The following is a 20,291-nucleotide window of genomic DNA, read 5'->3' as shown; positions in this document are numbered from 1 at the left end:
AATGATCAATATACTGAATGGAGAAGGGTAAATAGTGGGGTTCACCAGGGGTCTGTGCTGGGACTGCTGCTTTTTTAACATATTTATCAATGATCTACAGATGGGAATAACTAGTGAGATAATTAAATTTGCTGATGACATAAAGTTGTTCAAAGCTGTTAAATCACAAGAGAATTGTGAAAAATTGCAAGAGGATCTTGTGAGACTGGGCATCAAAATGGAAGATGATGTTTAATGTGAACAAGTGCAAAGTGATGCATGTGGGAAAAAGGAACCCGGACTATAGCTATGCAATGCAGGGTTCCACGTTAGGTGTCACTGTCCAGGAAAAGGATCTAGGTGTTATCATTGAGGATTGTCACAGGGTAGACCAAATGACTGAGAGGGGTAGTAAGAAAACACCTGTGCCAAGTGCTAGGCAAAGGAAAATACAATCCCAAAATGAAAGAACACTACTGACCCCTCAGCCCAGAACCAGAACCAGCCAGGGAAGGTCTAGTAGTGAGCAGCTTAATACCATTTGTTTTCACCAAGGATTGGGTTAAGGAATGGAGAACAATATGCAGGTAAAACCAATAGAGCTGTGGATACTGTTCCTAGGGGGAATGTTTACGAGGTGACTCACAACATCCATGGGGGACCCAGTTTGAGGCAACACCTAGAACATTCTAGTCACCACTTTAGCCAGGAACAAGCCACACCTGCAGCTCATTATCCTGAGGCTTATAAGGGCCAGCAGCAGTGCTCATAAGGGAGGCAGCCACTGAACCAACCCAAGCTGGAGAGGAAACCTTGTAATGAAGCAAGACCAGTGCCTAGGCCCAGAAGCAGCTTACCTCAGCCAAATACACAGGTCAGATCCACTCTGGATTATTTTGAAATGCTGGATGATGTGCTTAATGAAACTTCTGTAAACAGAATGTTTAGACTCAGAAGAAGCCATGGACTTTTGTTGGGGGGTTTTGAAAGTGACCTGTGTGCCATGGAAACAGAAATGGTTTAAACTGAAAGTTATTTCGAGAGGTTTTTTCTTGTGGTGAACAAGTAAGTAAACCTAGAGTCTGGAACTGTTTGCTAAGGTTTGATGAGAAAGGGGACTGTCTGTCCTTGTAAACTCTGAATTGAAAAGTTTACTTAAAAGTTTGAATGCTTTAATGTAAAGATTTTTGCAACCACTGCCACAGAGTTATGTTGCTGTGTGTCACCAGGCCAGGCCCCAAAATGGAGGTAGCCGAAAGTGCCGACCGAGCGGATTAATCAGTTCCCATTGGAGTGGTGGACCAAATGATGAAACACCTGATTAGTTAAAAATAAGCATTGCTGGAATTCTTCACTTCTTGACATCAAACAAAAATTCAATACTGTTGCCAAAAATTCACTTTTCAAACAGGCTTTTATAGTTTCTCAGTATCCAAAAAGATTCAAAAGAAAATACTGCTTCAGAATACTTTTCAATATGGCCTCCCTTATGCCTGTGCCTACCCGGAGGCCTTACACCAGGGCACTCTTGCTGCTTAGAACTACCATTTTCTGGTCAAAAAGTCTCTCTGGCACTGTTAGGCTGGATTTCTGCCCTGAGCTTTACTGTCAGAAGAGCTCAGAGGCAAAATCCAACCTGACACTGCCAGAGAGAATTTTTCACTAGAAAATGTTTGAAATGTTTTAAACCAGAAAATGGTAGTTCTAAGCAGCAAGAGTGCCCTGGTGCAAGAGTCATCTATTTTTGTCCAGGTGAGTAGAACTACAAAGAAGCCCTGCCTCCAGGTTTGATGTCAGGAAGTGAAGAATTTCAGCAATGCTTATTTTTAACTAATCGGGTGTTTTCATCATTTGATCCACCACTCCAATGGGAACTAATTAATCTGCTCGGTCAGTGCCGTGTGCTCTGGACTCTTTCGGCTACCTCCAATTTGGGGCGTGGCCCGGCCTGGTGATACACGGTGACAAGATACATTGAAACTCTCAGCTCAATGTATGGCAGCAGCTAAGAAAGCAAATAGAATGTTAGGAATTATCAGGAAAGGAATGGAAAACAAAGATGAAAATGTTATAATGCTCTTGTATCGCTCTATGGTACGGCCTTACCTTGAATACTGTGTGCAGTTCTGGTTGTCGTATCTCAAAAAAGATATAGCAGAATTAGAAAAGATACAGAGAAGGGTACTGAAAATGATAAAAAGGATGGGACAACGTCCATATGAGGAGAGGCTAAAGTGGCCATTGCTCTTCAGCTTGGAGAAGAGACAGTTCAGGGGTGATATGATAGAGGTCTATAAAATATTGAGTGGAGTGGAAAAGGTAGATGTGAATTGCTTATTTACTCTTTCCAAAAATACAAGGACTAGGGGGCTTGTGATTAAACTACCAAGTGCATCTGGTAGCACTACAGAAATAATAAACAGTGGTAGTAGTAGTAGTAGTAGACTTAATATAAACCAGAGAAAATATTTCTTCACACAGTGTATAATTAGACTCTGGAATTTGCTGCCAGAGAATGTGGTGAAATCAGCTTAGTAGGGTTTAAAAAGGTTTGAATAATTTCCCAAAAGAAAAGTTCATAGGCCATTATTGAGATGGATAAGCAGCATAACGCTGGCATTTACATAATTCCTTCATAAGTACCAAAATTATCACAACATACATTCAAGGGTCGCAGCTTTATTGATCTCTAACAATACAAGAATGTAATTAATATGCAAACATTTGTCAATTTACAACAAATTCAGTGTAGCTTAACAATTTCAAAACCAGGAGCTATTTGGTGTTGAACTAGCTCCTATCACAAAATTTCTCACATTCTTTCCATCCCCCATTCCCAGCAGGATTTGCAGTGTCGCAGAGTCCCGCCACCATCCATGGCGCTGTCGCACATGAGCAGATTAAAAAAAAACAAAACCCAATGACCAAGTCTTATTCATAGCTACACCAATCCAAAATTCACCCCAAAAAATATGATTTTCTGCTCAAAAAACTGCAACCAACCCACAACCCAACCCTTAAGCCAAATACCCCAACCTCACTATCCCAACAAAAGAAAAAGGGAAGGGCAGGAACACATTTTTCTACCACACCTGACCCTCCTGTACTCTCTCCCACCACAAAAATATCTAAACTAAACCACTAATTCTCTTCATACCTTCTTCCAATTCCCAACTCCCTTTCTTAACCAATCCTAGCCTACTTCCTATCTTTCCAGCTATCCTCTCCTTCTCCAGCCCATGCCTCTTTTTGCCTTACCAACATTCCAACCAATACCCACCTAACAAATATTTTCTGCTATTAACCTTTCACTTATCCCCCACTACCACTTTCAGGGAGGCTCACCCAGTGTTGTATTCCTACACTATTAAACAGTACACAGCCTAAAATCTGTTCTGCTACTTGGGGGTCTTGCTTGGTACTTGTCTCCTGAGTTGGAAACTATTGGAAACAGGATTCTGGGCTTAATGGACATTCTGTCTGTCCCAGTATGACAATTCTTATATTGTTGTTTTCTTATGTAGGTCCCTTTATCAGTTGCATACTTAGACCCTCTTTTAGAAAGGCGTGCTAAGCATTTTAGCACAGATTTAGCAAGCGCTAAATCAACACATATGCTAACCGCTAATGCATCCATAGGATAACATGCATGCATTAGTGTTTAGCGTGCGCTAAAAAGCTTAGTGCACCTTTTTAAAAGAGGGGGTAAACTTTTGAGTTATGCACTTATGTAAATCCAAATTGTTGCCTATTTAACATCAATTATTAGTTGGTGTGGATGGGTACATTGCTGCTTTTCAAATGAAAACTAAACTACTGGACAGATTGGGTAGGCCATATGGTCTTTCTTTTATCTCCCTTTATTTTCTGTGTTGTATATAGATCAGTGGTCTCATACGCAAACCCTTTGCAGGGCCACATTTTGGATTTGTAGGTATTTGGAGGGCCACAGAAAAAAGTTAATGTCATATTAAAGAAATTACAATTTTGCATGAGGTAACTGTTAAAGGAAAGATTTATAAACTATAAAGAGTTTTACCTCATGCAAAATTGTCATTTTTTAAAATAAGACATTAACTATTTTTTCTGCAGCCCTCCAAGAACCCTATTTTTTCTGCAGCTGTCACAGTTAAAGTTTAACATCTTTCCTTTCTCAAAACTGACACATTTCACTATATTGAAATAAAAATCATTTTTCCTACTTTTGTCTGGTGACTTTATTTTTCTTTGCTTTTAACTATGTTTCCAGGGCCTTCTTGTCCATTGACTGTTTTTCTCTGTCTTCACTTTCTGCCTTTCATCCATCTTTGGCATTAACTTAAGATTCAATTTTTCTGCTTTCTTCTCAAAATCTACTTTTCCATGTCTTCCCTTTCCTTCCTATCTCTCTCTCCTTCCCTCCCTGTTTCCACAGTCTGACATCTCTCTCCTTCCTTTCTCTCCCTCCCTCCTTCCTTCCTTTCTCCTGGTCTGCATCTCTCCCTCCTCCTCCATGGTCTGGTATCTCCTTTCCTTTCCCTGCCTCGGACTTGGCATCTCTCGTTCCTCTCCTCTCCCTTGTCTTCCTTCTCCCTCCTTCTCTCTCTCTCCCCATTGAGTGCAGCAGCAGCAGCATTTCTCTTCCCCCTTCCCTGTGCAGCAGCATTTCCCTTCCCCTTCTCTGTGCAGCAGCAGCATTTCTCTCCCTCCTTTCCGTGGATGCGATGATAGTGTCAGCTCCCTTGCTGAAGTCGTTTTTTCATTCAAAGCCATGCAAACTTGATAGTGAATCAATCGCTGTTTGAAAATCGGTCAGAATCTGCCAACAATGATTGAGTCGCTATCTTTAGTGAATCTGGGCCAAAATCATTTCACACCGTTATCATCCATTAACTTATACATTTCTCACACCAGTGTGGGTATTATGTTTTCTGTGTCTTTACCTAAATGTTTTTATACATTAAGATTTTTGTTTTGGTCACCGTACAAAGCACTTCACATCTATTTTCATTATTTTTATGTTTTCTTACTGTTCTTTATTTTGTTTAAGTACCTCTGGAGAAGGCAAAGTCCTGCAGAAACATGGCCTGTGTAGGGTTTAGTTTTAATTACCATTCATGGGAGCAATTAGTGTATTGTGAAATCAATTTGGAATATGTTTCTTCTGCATCTAAGACCTTTTAATTTTGATGTTTTCATATGACATTTTAATTATAATAATTTTTTTAATTTGACGACTTTTGTTTTATCCAGGGGCTATTGTTCCACTTTTTTTTCTTCAAATTAGATATATTCACAGTACTACACTTCCTTAATATGGTAGAGAATTTTTTAATGTGTCAAAACTACCTCAAAGCTCTTTAAAACAGTAAAGTATGTGTTAAGTGCTTAACTCAGTTTAGTAAAAAGTCCCCTTATTTTGGCAAGATTTGGGGGTATAGAATCTGAGTTTTGATATAGATTTAATAAAGGAGAAGCACTATTGAAAACAGGATTCTAGAAACATAGAAACCTGATGGCAGATAAACCCAAATGACCTATCCAGTCTGCCAATTCTCAACATCCACTATCTCCTCCTCTCCCTATGTGATCCCACGTGCCTGTCCTTTTTCTCTATCACCTCTACTGGGAGACTATTCCACACATCTATCACCCTTTCTATGAAAAAGTATTTCCTTTAACTGCTCCTGATCGTATCACCTCTTATCTTCATCCTATGCCCTCTCCTTCCAGAGTTTTCCTTCATTTGAAAAAGACTCACTTCCTATACATTAATGCCATCTCCAGCCTATCCCCTTTCTTCTTCCTTTCTTCCAGAGTATACATATTGATGTCTTTATGACAGACTACTAACCAATTTTGTAGCAGTCCTCTGGGCCAACTTCATCCTATTTTTATCCTTTTGAAGGTGCAGTCTCCAGCAATGCATGTAATAAAGTTTTAACTGCAGGCAATACTGGAAGATTTCTATTTTACTTTCTATAAAAAAAAACCCAAACAAACCACAATGCACCAGGCCAAAATGTCCAGTCTTTTATTTATCCCTTTCCTATTTAAAGGCATTTAAGTAGGCTTTATTTCCCTGCTGGAGTGAATTGGGCTTGTTTTACAGCTGTATGCACTAGCATGGTTTCAAACACAGGTGACCCCCAAGAAGGGTTGTAGAACCAGTGAGAAGCAAGCACAGATTAATAATTATATCCCAGAGCTTTTCCATCTGTCAAGAGAGGACTGCTGTCCTCTGAAGCTAACGTTTCATAATAATTCAAATCATCTGTTAAAAGGTATCAGTCAACCGTTAGATCTCCAGGTCCCAAACTTTCCTGGAATTAACCTCTGAGCTCCATCTAATCGCCAAGGAATCATAATTTAAGGTGGCATATCTGGATTTTTAAGACTAAACATGAAGCCCGTTGAAAATTGTATTAGTCCTGTCTAATAAAAACACAGCAGGTTGAAATAAAACTGCTACACTATCTTCCCCCCATGCTTCTTTGATTTTTGTATTTCTTTTATCTGACAAATTGTCAAGATTGTGTAATCAAAACAAAGGTTATGTTAGAGCAATTAGTAAAGCCTTCAGACCTTCATAACACTCCATGCTGTTTGCATCAGGGCATATGGTTAGCAGCACTATTCAGTTAAAAGAACTGGGTGAATAGAAAATAAAGTTCTAGAGACTGATATTCAAAAGACCATATGTGGTTGGTGGAGCAGTCAATCAGATAAGTACTTTTATTTTTTTTAAAAACCAGGCCACAGATAATTTTGGCTATACACTTCTCCCTCCATATTCCCTGTGATAGGGGATTAACAGACCCACGAATACAGAAAAACTACGAATAACTTTTTCATATGTTTGCTGTTTTCTATTAAAAACCATCGTGAATATGGTGAAACCGCAAATAAAATGGTGGGAGACCTGGCTTGTTCCTGAAGGAGAGGCTGGGAATCAGCAATTTTCTCTGTAAACGCTTGGAATCAGTGATTTTTCCATGCAATCTGATGTAATTTGGGGGAAGGAGCCAACAAGCTAACAACTGCAAATAATCAAAACCGCGAATACGGAGGGAGAAGACGACAGCAGGTTGGGGGTTGCTGCTACCAGGAACATTACAGAGGTATGGGGGAGGGGAAGGGAAGCGCCACGCACATGCAGTAGTGGGAGGGGGAGGCGGGGAAGGAGCGGAGGGATGGAGATGAGGACAGGTGCCTGTGCCATCATCAAGATGGTACCCAGGGCGGAATGCTACCCCCCACTATGCCACTGTGGAGGACAATTCTATGCTGAGCCTTATGACTCAACATGTAATCCCCTGGTATTTTTCAGAATGTGACAGACTCAATGCACATTGAGTACTCATTGGACTCAGGCCACTTAAAGGATTGTAGACCCTTGGTCCTGGTGCATGGATCATTATAATCTGGCCAAAGTGCTCTAGTGCTGACATTCCCAACCCAGTCTTCGGGGCACACCTAATCCCATTGGGGTTTTAGGATATCCACAATGAATATGCATGAGATTGATTTGCATGCAAATCTAACTCATTGTGGATATCATGAAAACTCAATGGGATGAAGTGTTCCTTAAGGACTGGGTTGGGAATGGATGCTTTGGTACAAATTGTCCTTACCAGAGATGTGATCAAATTTGGTTGAGGAAACCATGTACTGTAGACGGGGTTCATCCTCCATGTACTGTCGACGGGGCTCATCCTCATGGGGAAGTGCTCACAAATGGGCTGGGGACACAATTTTTGAGGAGGAAGGTAGGAGGGGATGGGGGCGGGGAGGTGAGATGGAGGTAAGGAAGGGGCGGGAAAGAGAGGCCAAGAAATCCAGGAAGGGGGAAAATGACTGCTCTTGTCCCCCCCCTACACCCATGGTATAGCTGAAACCAATCTTGCATCAGAGGGCCCTGCAAGAGTCAACAGTACTTGCTGAGAAGATCTCGGAGATCTGCTGGAGTATAACTAACCAAATGATTCGCTAACTTAGATCTAAATTGTGCAAGGTCAAAATGAGTGGAGCATGAGTAGATAGGAAGCCAATGGGATTCATGTAATGAAGAAGCAACATGAAGCTAGGCTTTACATCCAAACAACAAAAGGACCAGTACATACTGGATGAGTTGTAGTCTCTACAGGCATTTTTGAGTTAAACCCTGAAATAATGAGTTGCAGTAATCCAATTTTGAAGTGATCATCATGTACAAAAATTGTTTCAAAGTCTTTTCTCAACATTTCATCATGGATGAAATATGGGATTCAAAAGAAAGAATAACATTTAGTACCCCCTCCCCCCCCCCAGGAAAGTAGCCATTGCAGGGGATTGCAGTTGGGTTCCATTGAAACATGGAAATACTAACAATGATGTGCGTTCTTAGGCATCCATAATAACTCACATATGTCGGGATTCACTTAATTTATAAGTATCAAGCCAGGTGTGTGCTGACTCCAGATATTTATTCAGTCTTAACAGCCTTCCCTTCTTGTTCTTAATCAGCTTCTACTTAAAGCTGGATAACATCCACATAGGCATGATAATTGATATCAAATTTCTGAAAAAAATGCTCAAGAACGGAGGAAGATAAATATTATGAAAATAACTGGAGACAGCAACGGACCCTGGAGCTGGAAAGAGTTACTCCTTTTGAAGCTGACTGTGACATTCTGATGACAAGAAATTCCTATACCAAAAGGCACAATAAGATGGCACATCTTCCCTTCACCCCTTTTACAAAACTGCAGAAGCATGAATGCTCTGCACTGCTCCAGACATTCATAGGAACTCTGAGTATTGGAAGCAGCACAGAGCATTCAGTGCGCTGACCTGCGCTAAAAAACACTTGTGCAAAACAGGGGGCTTATCTTTTGGGAGCTTCGTAAATGTTGCTAGATTGCTGGACCAGAAAAGCACTGAGATCATGACCCTAAGAGAATTATAGAAAATGAAGAGGTTTTGTTCATCTTCTAGGACATTAAAATTCCCATAAATAAAAAGAACTCAATGCAAGAAAACAACACTGATAATATTAATTAAGTCAGTATTTGGTTTTATACCACCTTTTTTGTAGAAAGACACAACAAAAGAACAAAAGTCAGGAACAACAGTCAGGAACAAAAGAATCCAAATAGCACAAAAAATAACCCTTTGGACAATATAGAAGCCAATAAATCCAATCACAAATCCAACATACAATTGGCTAACACTCTTAATCCCTTGGGGAGAATGCTTGAACTGAAAACCTACTATGGTTACTGAAACTCTTTAAATAATGGACATCAGTATGAGCCCTTAGTAGACGAGAGAATGTGGGCTCGGGTAGCAACTCATAGGTGACTAGCATCAGACATAAGTCTAAATGAGAACTGCCCCATACATCATTTAGTCCTTTTTGTTGTTATCAATCTAATCATCATTCCAAAAACATAGGGGTCCTTTTATCAAGCCGCGCTAGCGGGGTTAGCGCGGACATTTCATCACGCGCTAACCCCTGCGGCCAGCTAAAAAACTAACGCCTGCTCAATATAGGTGTTAGCGGCTAGCTCAGCAGGCAGTTTAACATGCGGTATTACGTGCGTTAAACTGCGGCTTAATAAAAGGACCCCATAATCAAACATTCACACCAAGGAAAAAAGGAAAAAATACAGGATCAATAAATACACTCCCAAGACCCGTCACAAAATCACAGTATAACAATTTTTTTTAAAAGATAAATGCGGTGTAAAGTGCAAAGTGCTCACAAAAAATTAATACCATGGTGACACAGAATGTATATGATGGTGTTGAAAAGAGAGGGTGGTGATATAATGTGAACCCTCACATTAAGCAAATTTAGGCATTCATAGAGAAGTGAATAAATAAATAAATACATATACCCAACTACAATTCATAAATAGTTCATAAAAAAAATTAAAAAAATTCTGTGTCCTATGTAAAATACATTCTTTCTTATTACAATAAATAGCACCACTTGATTCAAGAATAAATTAGTCCACAATTGAAATTCACTAGAAAATGGTTGCTTAGCTAAAGTTTGTGTTAAAAGTTATTCCAAAAATCTACTGCCACTCGAAAATTTAATCACCAATTAGTTCATAGCACTACTTTGTTCGTGGAGAAATTCATCCGCAATTATAATTCACTATGAAAAATCCATCCACAATTATGATTCACTGAAAAGTACTTAGTTGAAGTTTGTTGAAATCATCTATTGCCACAAAAAATGCTGATCACCACTTGACAGAGCTCCATTTCACCACCTTCATCAGGAGCGGAGATTACCAATGAAAATTTAGCATGGCGACAGAGGCTGATAAGATCTGTCTGCCCAAACTTCCGCAGCATGTAAAAATCAAACTGCTGGAGAATAGGAAATAAAGATGGCGTCTCATAAAATAAAGAACGCCTAGGAGATCCCATGAGAGCAGCGCACCTAAATGTCTGGGGGAATGTCAAAAAAGATGTAACCACGCAAAAATGTGAAAAAAATGTGAAAAAATGAGGCGTGTAAAGCACTGAAAAATCAAAAAAAGGGAAATGGAACAAAACCAAACAAAACAAAGCAACATAGCACAAGAGCCTCAAAAAAAAAAAAAAAAAAAAAAAGGAAAAAATGTAAAAATGAAGGACAGGGAAATAAGGCAGGGCAAGGTCCAACCAGAAAACTAGAACCAGCAAAAGTCACCATGCAGTAGGACAGAGCCAACACAGAGGGGAGACTGGTATGCATATTTAAACCGCTGCAACTAATTTTGACCTACTCACTCTGCAAAAGCAGAAGTTAGAATTTTTTGAATGAAGATTCATCACCAAATGCAAATGGCAAAACACTCCACAGAGCCAAAGACAAAAGAATGCTGATTGGTAGGTGGAGTTCCTATGGGAAATGAAGAAGGAAAAGATCCTTAAATACCAAGAAGTGTAATCAGCAACCAAGAAAAATGTGGCAGAAAAATACAGAAATATTTCCCATTGTATCAGATATCACGGGCCTGATTAAAAGGAATTTTCAAGCACATTTTGATAGATTGCCTATACATGTTACATCTTATGAATTCCATAAGGAAGCTGTATTTGGCAGATATGAAAGAATTATAGAGAACATTATCAGCCAATTTGCGAGACATTATAATCCACATAATATGGCTTAGAGTGAGGTTCATTGATGTCACGGTATGTTGAAAACTAACACAGCCACAAAAAAATCTTTGCTTAAAAGACAGAGGAATCAAAACACTACAGTAACTAAAAATTAAAAAAAAAGACGAAAGGACCTCAAACTTTAGGCCCCATAGAACCGTACTCAAATGTGGACAGCTTTCCTTCATTTAATAGTCTTATACAAATCTCCTCAGTCCTGGTGGCAACATAATGAACTAAATTTTGATGGCATGTTCCTGAGTAGAGCAGTGATTTCTTCAGAAAATTTTTTTCTTCTCTTTTTCTTTTAAATATGCCTCGCATTAAACGCAAGGGGAATGTAAAGGTGCAGCCATTACCCACCCAAGTCTGTTCCCTGCTACAGCAGACTCTGGATAGGTTCGCTGTTAGACCATCACCCCTACATATTGGTCAAGGCTGGTGTTGTTATCAAGAATCTAAGACCAGCACCATTCTTTCTTAGATTTCAGAGGAAGAGAAGCATGTGTTAGGAAACTGTAGGCTTCATGGGGATAGAAGAACAATGATAAAGCAAAGAACACATGGCTCAAGTACAGAAGTACAGACTGAATTTGTGTGTCAAAGAAGTCAGGATCCATGGTTTGGTACAAAGCAGTGGGACCTCAGAGATAGAGAGAGGTTTGATTGATTGAAAATTAATCAGAGCTGCTAAGTTAGCCAGTTGAAGGAGGGAGACTTTTTGGCTGGTCCTGGTTTATATTTCATTGAAGAAGACAATATATTACTATACAAGAATGCAAAGTGGAACAGACTGAAACTTAATGAATCCTATGTCTTCATAAAGGTATGCAATATAGCACTCTCAAATAATGTTTCTTGTAGTTATTTTTTATTCATTGAAACATTTGTTATACTGCCTTTCATTTATCACATCAGATTGGTTTACTTAGAAAATTTTTAAATGATATAATAGTTCCTTCCAACACACAAATCTGTAATGAAGATACTGTATAATAAGAAAGGAATGCTTAGGACAACAATTTCAACTTGAAGACATAGGAAACTTTGAATTAAGAGGGATAAGACAATAAGCTTATCATGAGCTCTTAATAGTCAAATATTTGATCAGTTTTCTGTTCCAAAAAATAACCAAGTTTTTAATCACGTTTTATATTTCTTATAAGACCCTTCCTTATGTAGTTCTGAGAGAAGAGAATTCCACAATGTTGGAGCCACTCAAGAGGAATCTAGCCAGTCTTTTGTGATATGACACTACCAGAGAGGTCTCCTGAAATTACCTTAAGGTGTGAGATGGTTGATAGGGAACCAGTCAAGAATGGAGATATTAAGGAGAGTCCATAGAGTAGGTTCCTTGAGCCATTATCAGTATCTTAAATTTGATCTGTTCCATCACTGGTAGCCAGTGTTCCTTAAGTAGTGATGCTACATGTTCATAATACCCAATATTAAAAAGTTTAACTGCTGTATGTTGTGTCAGCTAAAGTTGTTTTATCTGATATTGAGGACATCTAGTCAAGAGTGAATTGCAGTAGTCAATTCTACTAATTACTAGGGTATGTATAAGAATTTGGGCAGAATGTCTACCTAAAGACTATTTTAATGACCATATTTAATGACTTAAGTTATTGAATGTTCACAGAGTCAGTTTTTCTTGAACACTGCAATGATTGGGTGGTGAGGCGGAGTAATCAGCCTTCATGTCTCTGAGCAGAGTTCAAAAAAGAAAAATTGTTAACAAGCTCACCTTTGAAATTCACATTGTCTTGATGGTGCTGTAGTGACTTTTTGATACTTTCACTGGCAAAAAACTCCCTCACAGAACAGCTCAGGTTTAGAAAAGGGCAAAGTCACCCGGAGGCACGTTCAAGGACTTAGTTGACAAAAGATGACTTGAGCTCCAACACTGTCACGTCTTGTCCAATTTTCCCAAGTGACCTTGTTTCACCAATGTTTGGCTCATCGGGGGAGCAAACAATCTATTTTTTTTTTTTTGGGGGGGGCAGATGGTTCTCTAACCGGCATATATGACAGATGCTGGTTAGAGAATCATGGTTTTAGGCAAAGGACTGGTCCCTCCCACATCTAAAAGGTCTTGTTTTGGGCATTTGGGACTTGGGCAATTTTTTTGGGGGGAAATAGGGCTTAAAGGTAGACGTAGTGGTGGTCTAGGCGATTAAACGCCTGAACGTACAGGTAGGTCATTCTCTAAAAAACCCACATTTTGGACTTTTTTTTTTTTTTAGATGGGCATTTCCCTGCTGCCTACTTTAGGTGCTTAAAGCCTTAGGCCAGAAAGGGACTTAGATGATTTTTTAAATTATGCCCCTCCATACCTTTAATTGCATCTTGAAAGTCACAAATGATTTTTCAGAATGGAGATAGTATGGCAAGGAATTCCAGAGAGTGGGAGCCATGACAGAAAATCAGGAATTCCTATGAATGTCAAGGAAAAGTCATGAAAATGAAGGAACAACTAATAATTGTTGTTGTGAAGAGTGTAAGGTTCGATGTGGTGCATATGGAACCAGGTGACTAAATAAAAAGGAAGGGAGATCACATGATAGGATTTTATGAGAATGTTAAATTTAAAAGGAATGTGATAGGACACCTGCATAATATGTTCTGATTTTAGAAGTGGTGTGTCATGATCAGACTTAGAACAGTGGTGAAGTAATCTAACTGCAGTATTCTGAACTAGTTGTAATTGATGCAGTTGCTATTTTGAAAGACCAACAAGGATGGAATTACAATAATCAAGTTTAGACAGGACAAGAGAATGTATGAGAATACGGAGTGAGCTTTGTTGAAGAAATGAATGAGTCAGTGGGTTGGGAGTCTTTTCATGGAAAATTTAAGGTGGGTCGTCCTGTTTGGGGAAGAGGAGTGTTTTTTTAGGAACTTTCTGAAGTGCATGTAAGAGGTTGATGTTCTGATCAGTTGGCTCCATTCGGGGTCTTTGGAGGCTGCTTGGTAGGGTAGGAGTCTGTTGATGAATCTCATATGCATGTCTTTCCCATGCACCAAAGCCATTTCTACAACAATAGTAAAATGGCCAATTTTCTAATTTATAAATTAATGGCCATGCACTAATTTTGGGCCCCTTTTACAAAGATGCGAAAGCAATGCTGCTGCGGTAAATGCATTGAAGCCCATTCAATTCATTTTTATTTATTTAAAAAATATACATATATTTTAAAAATTTCTTCCCAGCTTAACACTCAGGCAGGTAACAGTAGAAAACACATATATTCAGGACATTCTCAAACATATTATAATATATGCTTCCTATCCCATTCTTTTGGGTGTGCTGCCAGTGCACTTCATAACTCCGCATTGTCGAATGTTGTGTTTTAAGCCAGATTTCATCATTCATATTTGGTTGATGCAATAAAGACTTCTGAGGCAGGCCATATAGTTACAAGAGTTGTGATAGTTCTATCATAAAAATTCTTTGAAAAGCAAAATGCAGATTTTCTTGGTTGTGCTTATAGATGCTCTCCTCCTGGTTTCAACTTCTGTCTTTTTGTGGTAAATGCCAATCATACCTCCCCTTCGCCATACCTCACATATTAAGGGGCCAAAAACATATGTCTATGTCAGTACAGCACCTTTTCAATAAGCTCTCCAAAAGAAGAGATAAAATCACTCTAAGAAACATTTGAATCTTGTAGCCAGGTTTTTGTCATTACCCAATACATTTTCAACATATTTTTCCTGATTACTTTAGTTTCATTCCTTGACGTGATTTCAGGTTCAGCAGTCTACTAGAGCACACATGCTGAATTCATTGCCGCCCATGATAAAAGATTGAAGTGATACATCTAAGAATTTAGAAACCAAAGGGCTAATACATTATTTTACTCTTTGATCACAAGCCTGATAAGAATGTGTATTTAGACCACATCTTTCATCTTAACCAGATACCCATGTACTTATAATTTCAGTCTGATTATCAGTGCCTTAAATGCACTAATATTTTTGGGAGCACACTTATTCTGTAAACTCCAAAACATGGGCAATGTGCTATTAAGTTTGGCAGTATGTTCTCACTTAATTGCTACCCTTTGCTTTAATACATTCAGTCAAATTAGAGTGAAGGCATATTCTCGTAGTAACAGCAACAGACTGAGCAAACAAGACTCCGGGCTTAAACCATGTTGTGGCTACGTCTAACCTTGGGCAAATCTCTTTACCCTCCATTGCCTACAATCCTAGGATCCTACATACTAAGCCATGTTATGACAATAATGCATGTTATTAGTCAATAATTCAACTTAATGCTAAAATAAAATAAAAGCAAGAAAAATGAATGACCTCCTATGCCTCTAGAGGAGTTGCTAGCTTTCCCCAGGGAGTATTGGGAAATGACTAATGCATGGGGCCAATGACCTTATGAAGCACCTTAAAGGAACCAGTGGATATAGAAAATGGCCTCAGAATGCTGTCTCTTTTTTTCAAAATCTGTGTACTGTTGTGCAAGCCTCACCCTTGATCTCTATATACAAATTAGAGCATTTCTTGGATCTTTCCCCATTACCAATCACTTTTTCACAATGAGAGCATTTTCAGCCACCTATTATCTACTGAGATATCTCTGTGGTTTAGTACCATGGGACTACCACTAGGAGCATACTGGCTCCATTTTTGATTATGATATTACCTACTTTACCAATGGCATAAAAGCTCCAACCTGATTAAAGAATTTAACTTGATATTTCACTCTCTAGCATCACCTTCCTCCCAAACTTGTAACAGTTTAGCTCCCCTGGCAGAGGTTCTCTCCTAATATTTTACTACCCAAATTCAGGATCTTCTAACATTTTACCATTGGCCTCTCCAGTTGATCCAAACTCCTCCTTTTTGATTTTCCTCCATTCCAAATTCACATACCACATGCCCAATTCAATCTTTTTCTTCTTGCTCTGAGCTTCGATGATCCTCCTGGTCCTCATTCCATCTTCATATATCGCAGTCACTCTCCAAAATCCTTTTAACATTGAGAAACATATCCTGTTCACTTGATCCCTTCCCAACCCCTTGGTAAAAAATTGTTGAGCTTCATCGCTTACCCAAAATCCTTTCCAATATCAATAACAGTCTTTCTTCAGGCTGGGCTCTGACTCTTTGTAAATCCACAACAGTACATCCTATCATAAAGAAACCCTCTTTAGACCCCCTTATCCCATCTCACTATTATCCCATCTGCAACCTTTGCTTTTTTTCTAAAGTTTTAAAAAAAAAGCCATTTACCAACAAGCAGGGCCAGATTTTCCTATAGGCTAACTAGGCTTCAGCCTAGGGCCTCAAGATCAAGAGGAGCCTACATTCAAATTGTTAGCAAAATTAAAATTACACTATTCTAAAAACAGTGAACACTAAAACACTGAACCAAAAATAAGGAGAAATTCTACGCTTCGGGATCGGAACCGGCTCCGGCCGTAACAGGGTGCCGACTTGGCTTCTCCCTTTCCTTTTCTTGCCCTGGGAGGAGGATCAGGGAGGGAAAGACGTCAGTCCAGAAACAGCTGGGCAAAGCCCAGCCCTGCGGGAAGAGAGGCAAAACGTGGATCCGTCAGGAAAGGGCAGCCCAGACTGGCATCAGGGGTGGGGTGGGGGGTTTCAGTGGAAGGGGGATGGGAGGCAGGCAGGCTGGCATCGGAAGGGGGGTGAGGGGGGGTTTAATGGAAGGCAGGCAGGCAGGATGGCATGGGGGGTGTTTAATGGAAGGGGGATGGGAGGTAGGCGGGCATCGGAGGGGGGTGAGGTGAGGAAGGATGCACTAGGGCCACTATGGACATAGGAAGGGGCAATGTTGTGTGTTATATTTGATTAGTTATTGTTACAAGTACTATATATGGTGCTGAGAATAAATGTCCAAATAAGTGTTCTCGACTTTTTTTTATTTATTATCCGTGTCACTTTTTTTTATAAAGGTTAGTACCAATAACAACATGTTTCATTTAACATATTGATATATATCACAGTAATGATGTATTTTATTATCTCTCATGTAATTTACAAACTTAAAAATGGGAGGTGAAAGGGCCTCATAAGTGGAATAGCCTAGGGCCTTTTTTCATCTAAATCCGGCCCTGCCAACAAGCCTCTTCTTTTCTGAAGAAATCCCTGGCCTTGCACCCTAATCGCAAAAAGGCAGTATATCAAGTCCTATTCCCTTTTTAAAGGACCTAAAAGAGAACTACGAATCAACAGAATTAAAAGTTTGAACGGTACTCAAGCATAAAACTGAATAGCCAGAATTAGTTGCCATTCTTAAAGCTGGAGAAGCATTCCAATGAACAGAAAGAATAAGTTCATAATGCAAATGAGAGGACAGAGCCAACAGAATTTAGATAAAGAAAAATAATTATTAAAACAATTAGGGCTCCTTTTGCAAAGCTGCGGTAGCAGTTTCTGCCATAGGCCGGTGAGGTAAATGCTCCGACGCTCATAAGAATTCTATGAGCATCGGAGCATTTACCTTGCCGGCTCGCAATAGAATCCTTGACTGCGGCATTGTAAAAGGAGCCCATAGGGGTTGAATTAAACAAGCAAGAGCAGCACCTGCCTGGTTATGGCTGATTGGATGCCAGTATGATATTCAGTGCCACCTAATTCAGGGATCTCAAAGTCCCTCCTTGAGGGCCTCAATCCAGTCGGGTTTTCAGGATTTCCCCAATGAATATGCACTGAAAGCAATGAGTGCACATAGATCTCATGCATATTCATTGGGAAAATCCTGAAAACCCGACTGGATTGCGACCCTCAAGGAGGGACTTTGAGATCCCTGACCTAATTGGACAGGGGCACAGCAGAACATAAGATAGAAATTACAGTGGACAACAAATTTTTCCCGAAGTTTTGCTTCCTTAAACTGGTGATTATGAAAGACCCCTTCAAAATAAACACAAATATAATTTCCCACTGATGGATTCCAGTTGCACTGATATCTTTTTTTTCCATAGTGGCAATGTCCATGTCCATGTTCGTCGCTGACTGCACCAAAATTTGCGGGTAAGAAGTCCAAGTGTGAATGTAGAAAGTGCTTCTTCAGTGACATGTTGCACTTCATGGATTTGCATGCTCTAAGAATACACAACCAGTTGAATACTGGCACATCTACAATGATTTGTGTGAACTTAAGGTGCCCCAAAAAAACTACCCCCCCCCCCCTTTTATGAAGCCACGTTAGGTTTTTTATCGCCAGCTGCAGTGGTAAAAACTTCGATGCTCAGAGAATTCCTCTCGGAGCTAATACTGCCGTGGCCAGCAATAATAAAAAAAAAAAAGCCTAACACAGCTTCATAAAAGGGGGCCTAACTTCAAAACAAAAGCAGCCCTGATATGATTTTGTCATGATCAGCGTTTTGCATATAATCATTTTCACTTTTTATAATTAGAACTCTACACTCATTCATTTATTGTTTGTTTCCATGTGCAATTTGCTTTCATGTTACAGGTTCTTTGAGACAGTCTAATGCCAGAGGGTTTGTTTAAATCCTTACATAAAAGATGTTGGACCCCCTATTTTAGGAGATTTTCAGACTGGTGGGGATTCTCTGCTTTAGCCCTCAAATTGGTGTCAAAATAATATTCTTGCATGAGTAGTTTTTTTATTTTAGCAAAATATCAAGCACATAGCTATTTGTTATATAGCAGGAAGGGCTGCCTTTAACATATGCAGATATTTTTTTTTTTTACTTCAAATAGAGCTAATGATTGTCTTTTTTCCCCATAATCTCATATAGTGCAATGCACAAAGAACAGACCACAAAATTATCAGCCATGAGGTCACTCACAGAACTGGTCAGCTTCAATAGTCACTTGTAAAATGATAATGGAAACGGATTAGGACAGATTTAAAAAAGAAATACAGTTGAATTGTTTCTTTCATTTTCAAAGTATTTTTGACAAGCCTGTCTTTGAAATTTCCGTCTGTGAGCTCATTGGTAATGTTTTTGCTGTTGGGAACTAAAAAACAGTCAAAAAACACATTAATGAATGTTGAATAACTTCAGTTTCATACTGGTAACATGGGGCACAAAGCAAAAATCTACAGGACCTGATGCAATTTTGGGCTATGGTAATTAGAGAATGAAATGAAAACAAAATTTTTTCCCGTCCCCGCGAGTTCTTTTCCTGTAAGCTCTGTCCTCATCCGCACATGCCTCAAACACTTTAAAATCATAAGTGTTTGAGGCTTGTGCGGTTAAGGCAGAGCTTATAGGAATGGGGCAGGACAGGGACAGTGGCAAAACTCGCAAGACCGGGATGGGAAAATTGAGTTCCTGTGGGGACAGGACAAATTTGTTCCCGTGTCATTTTCTAATGATAATCAGGCAAAACTGTAATACTGCTGGCTAAATGTATGTTGTGCAAGCAATCATTGTGGATTATCCATGCGTAGATGTGCTTTTCAAATTTTATAGTGTCCTCATTGCATGTAACGGTGTTGTATTTAGATAAACAGAGAGCTAAACCCAAATTTACCAAGCTGCGGTGGTGGCTTATGTGTGGCAAATGCTCCATCGCCCACTAAATCCCTATGGGCATTGGAGTGATTACTGCAACAGCAGCCACCACAGTGAAGTTGGGGGTGTGAGGAAAGGGGAAAATTTATAAGAGAATAGCATATGTACATGGGAACATTAGACCCGAAGATACTTATGACATAGAGGTTATGGAGGGAGGTAAAACCCAGGTATTATGGATGGCTATAGTGGGGAAGATTCCTTTTTCTCTAATACTGGGGAGGAACTGGGGAGGAATGCAGCCAATGTTAAAACCCCATGGAGTCTATGTTTCCACTAGAACCCAAGACTGGTTCATAGACAAAACCGCGGAAGACAAAGGTGCGCGCCAACAACTGAGCGCAAGACGGAGGCGCGCGCCAAAGAAAATGACAGTTTTTAGGGGCTCCGATGGGGGGTTTTGTTGGGGAGCCCCCCCACTTTACTTAATACAGATCGCGGCAGCGTTGTGGGTGGTTTGGGGGGTTGTAAGCCCCCTCATTATACTGTAAACTTAACTTTTTCCCTGTTTTTAGGGAAAAAGTGACATTTTCAGTAAAATGTGGGGGGTTACAACCTTCCAAACCCCCCACAATGCCCCCACAACGCAGCGCGATCTGTATAAAGTAAAGTGGGGGGGTTTCCCCCACCCACCCCCGTCGGAGCCCCTAAAAA

The 20,291-nt window shown here is 39.7% G+C and overlaps 1 long non-coding RNA gene across 1 annotated transcript; it reads left to right on the top strand.

Annotated features, from left to right (window-relative positions):
• Positions 1-755: 755 nt before the first annotated feature.
• On the top strand, positions 756-18,973 carry LOC117357014. Its single transcript, XR_004538756.1, has 3 exons — positions 756-853; positions 18,072-18,120; positions 18,855-18,973. It is a non-coding gene; the product is annotated as an uncharacterized LOC117357014 (long non-coding RNA).
• Positions 18,974-20,291: the final 1,318 nt, after the last annotated feature.

Source organism: Geotrypetes seraphini, chromosome 3 (genome assembly GCF_902459505.1).
Source record: "Geotrypetes seraphini chromosome 3, aGeoSer1.1, whole genome shotgun sequence".
NCBI classification, from domain to species: Eukaryota; Metazoa; Chordata; class Amphibia; order Gymnophiona; family Dermophiidae; genus Geotrypetes; species Geotrypetes seraphini.
The sequence above is the reverse complement of the archived record's forward strand: the minus strand, read 5'-3'. Positions and strand labels throughout refer to the sequence as shown.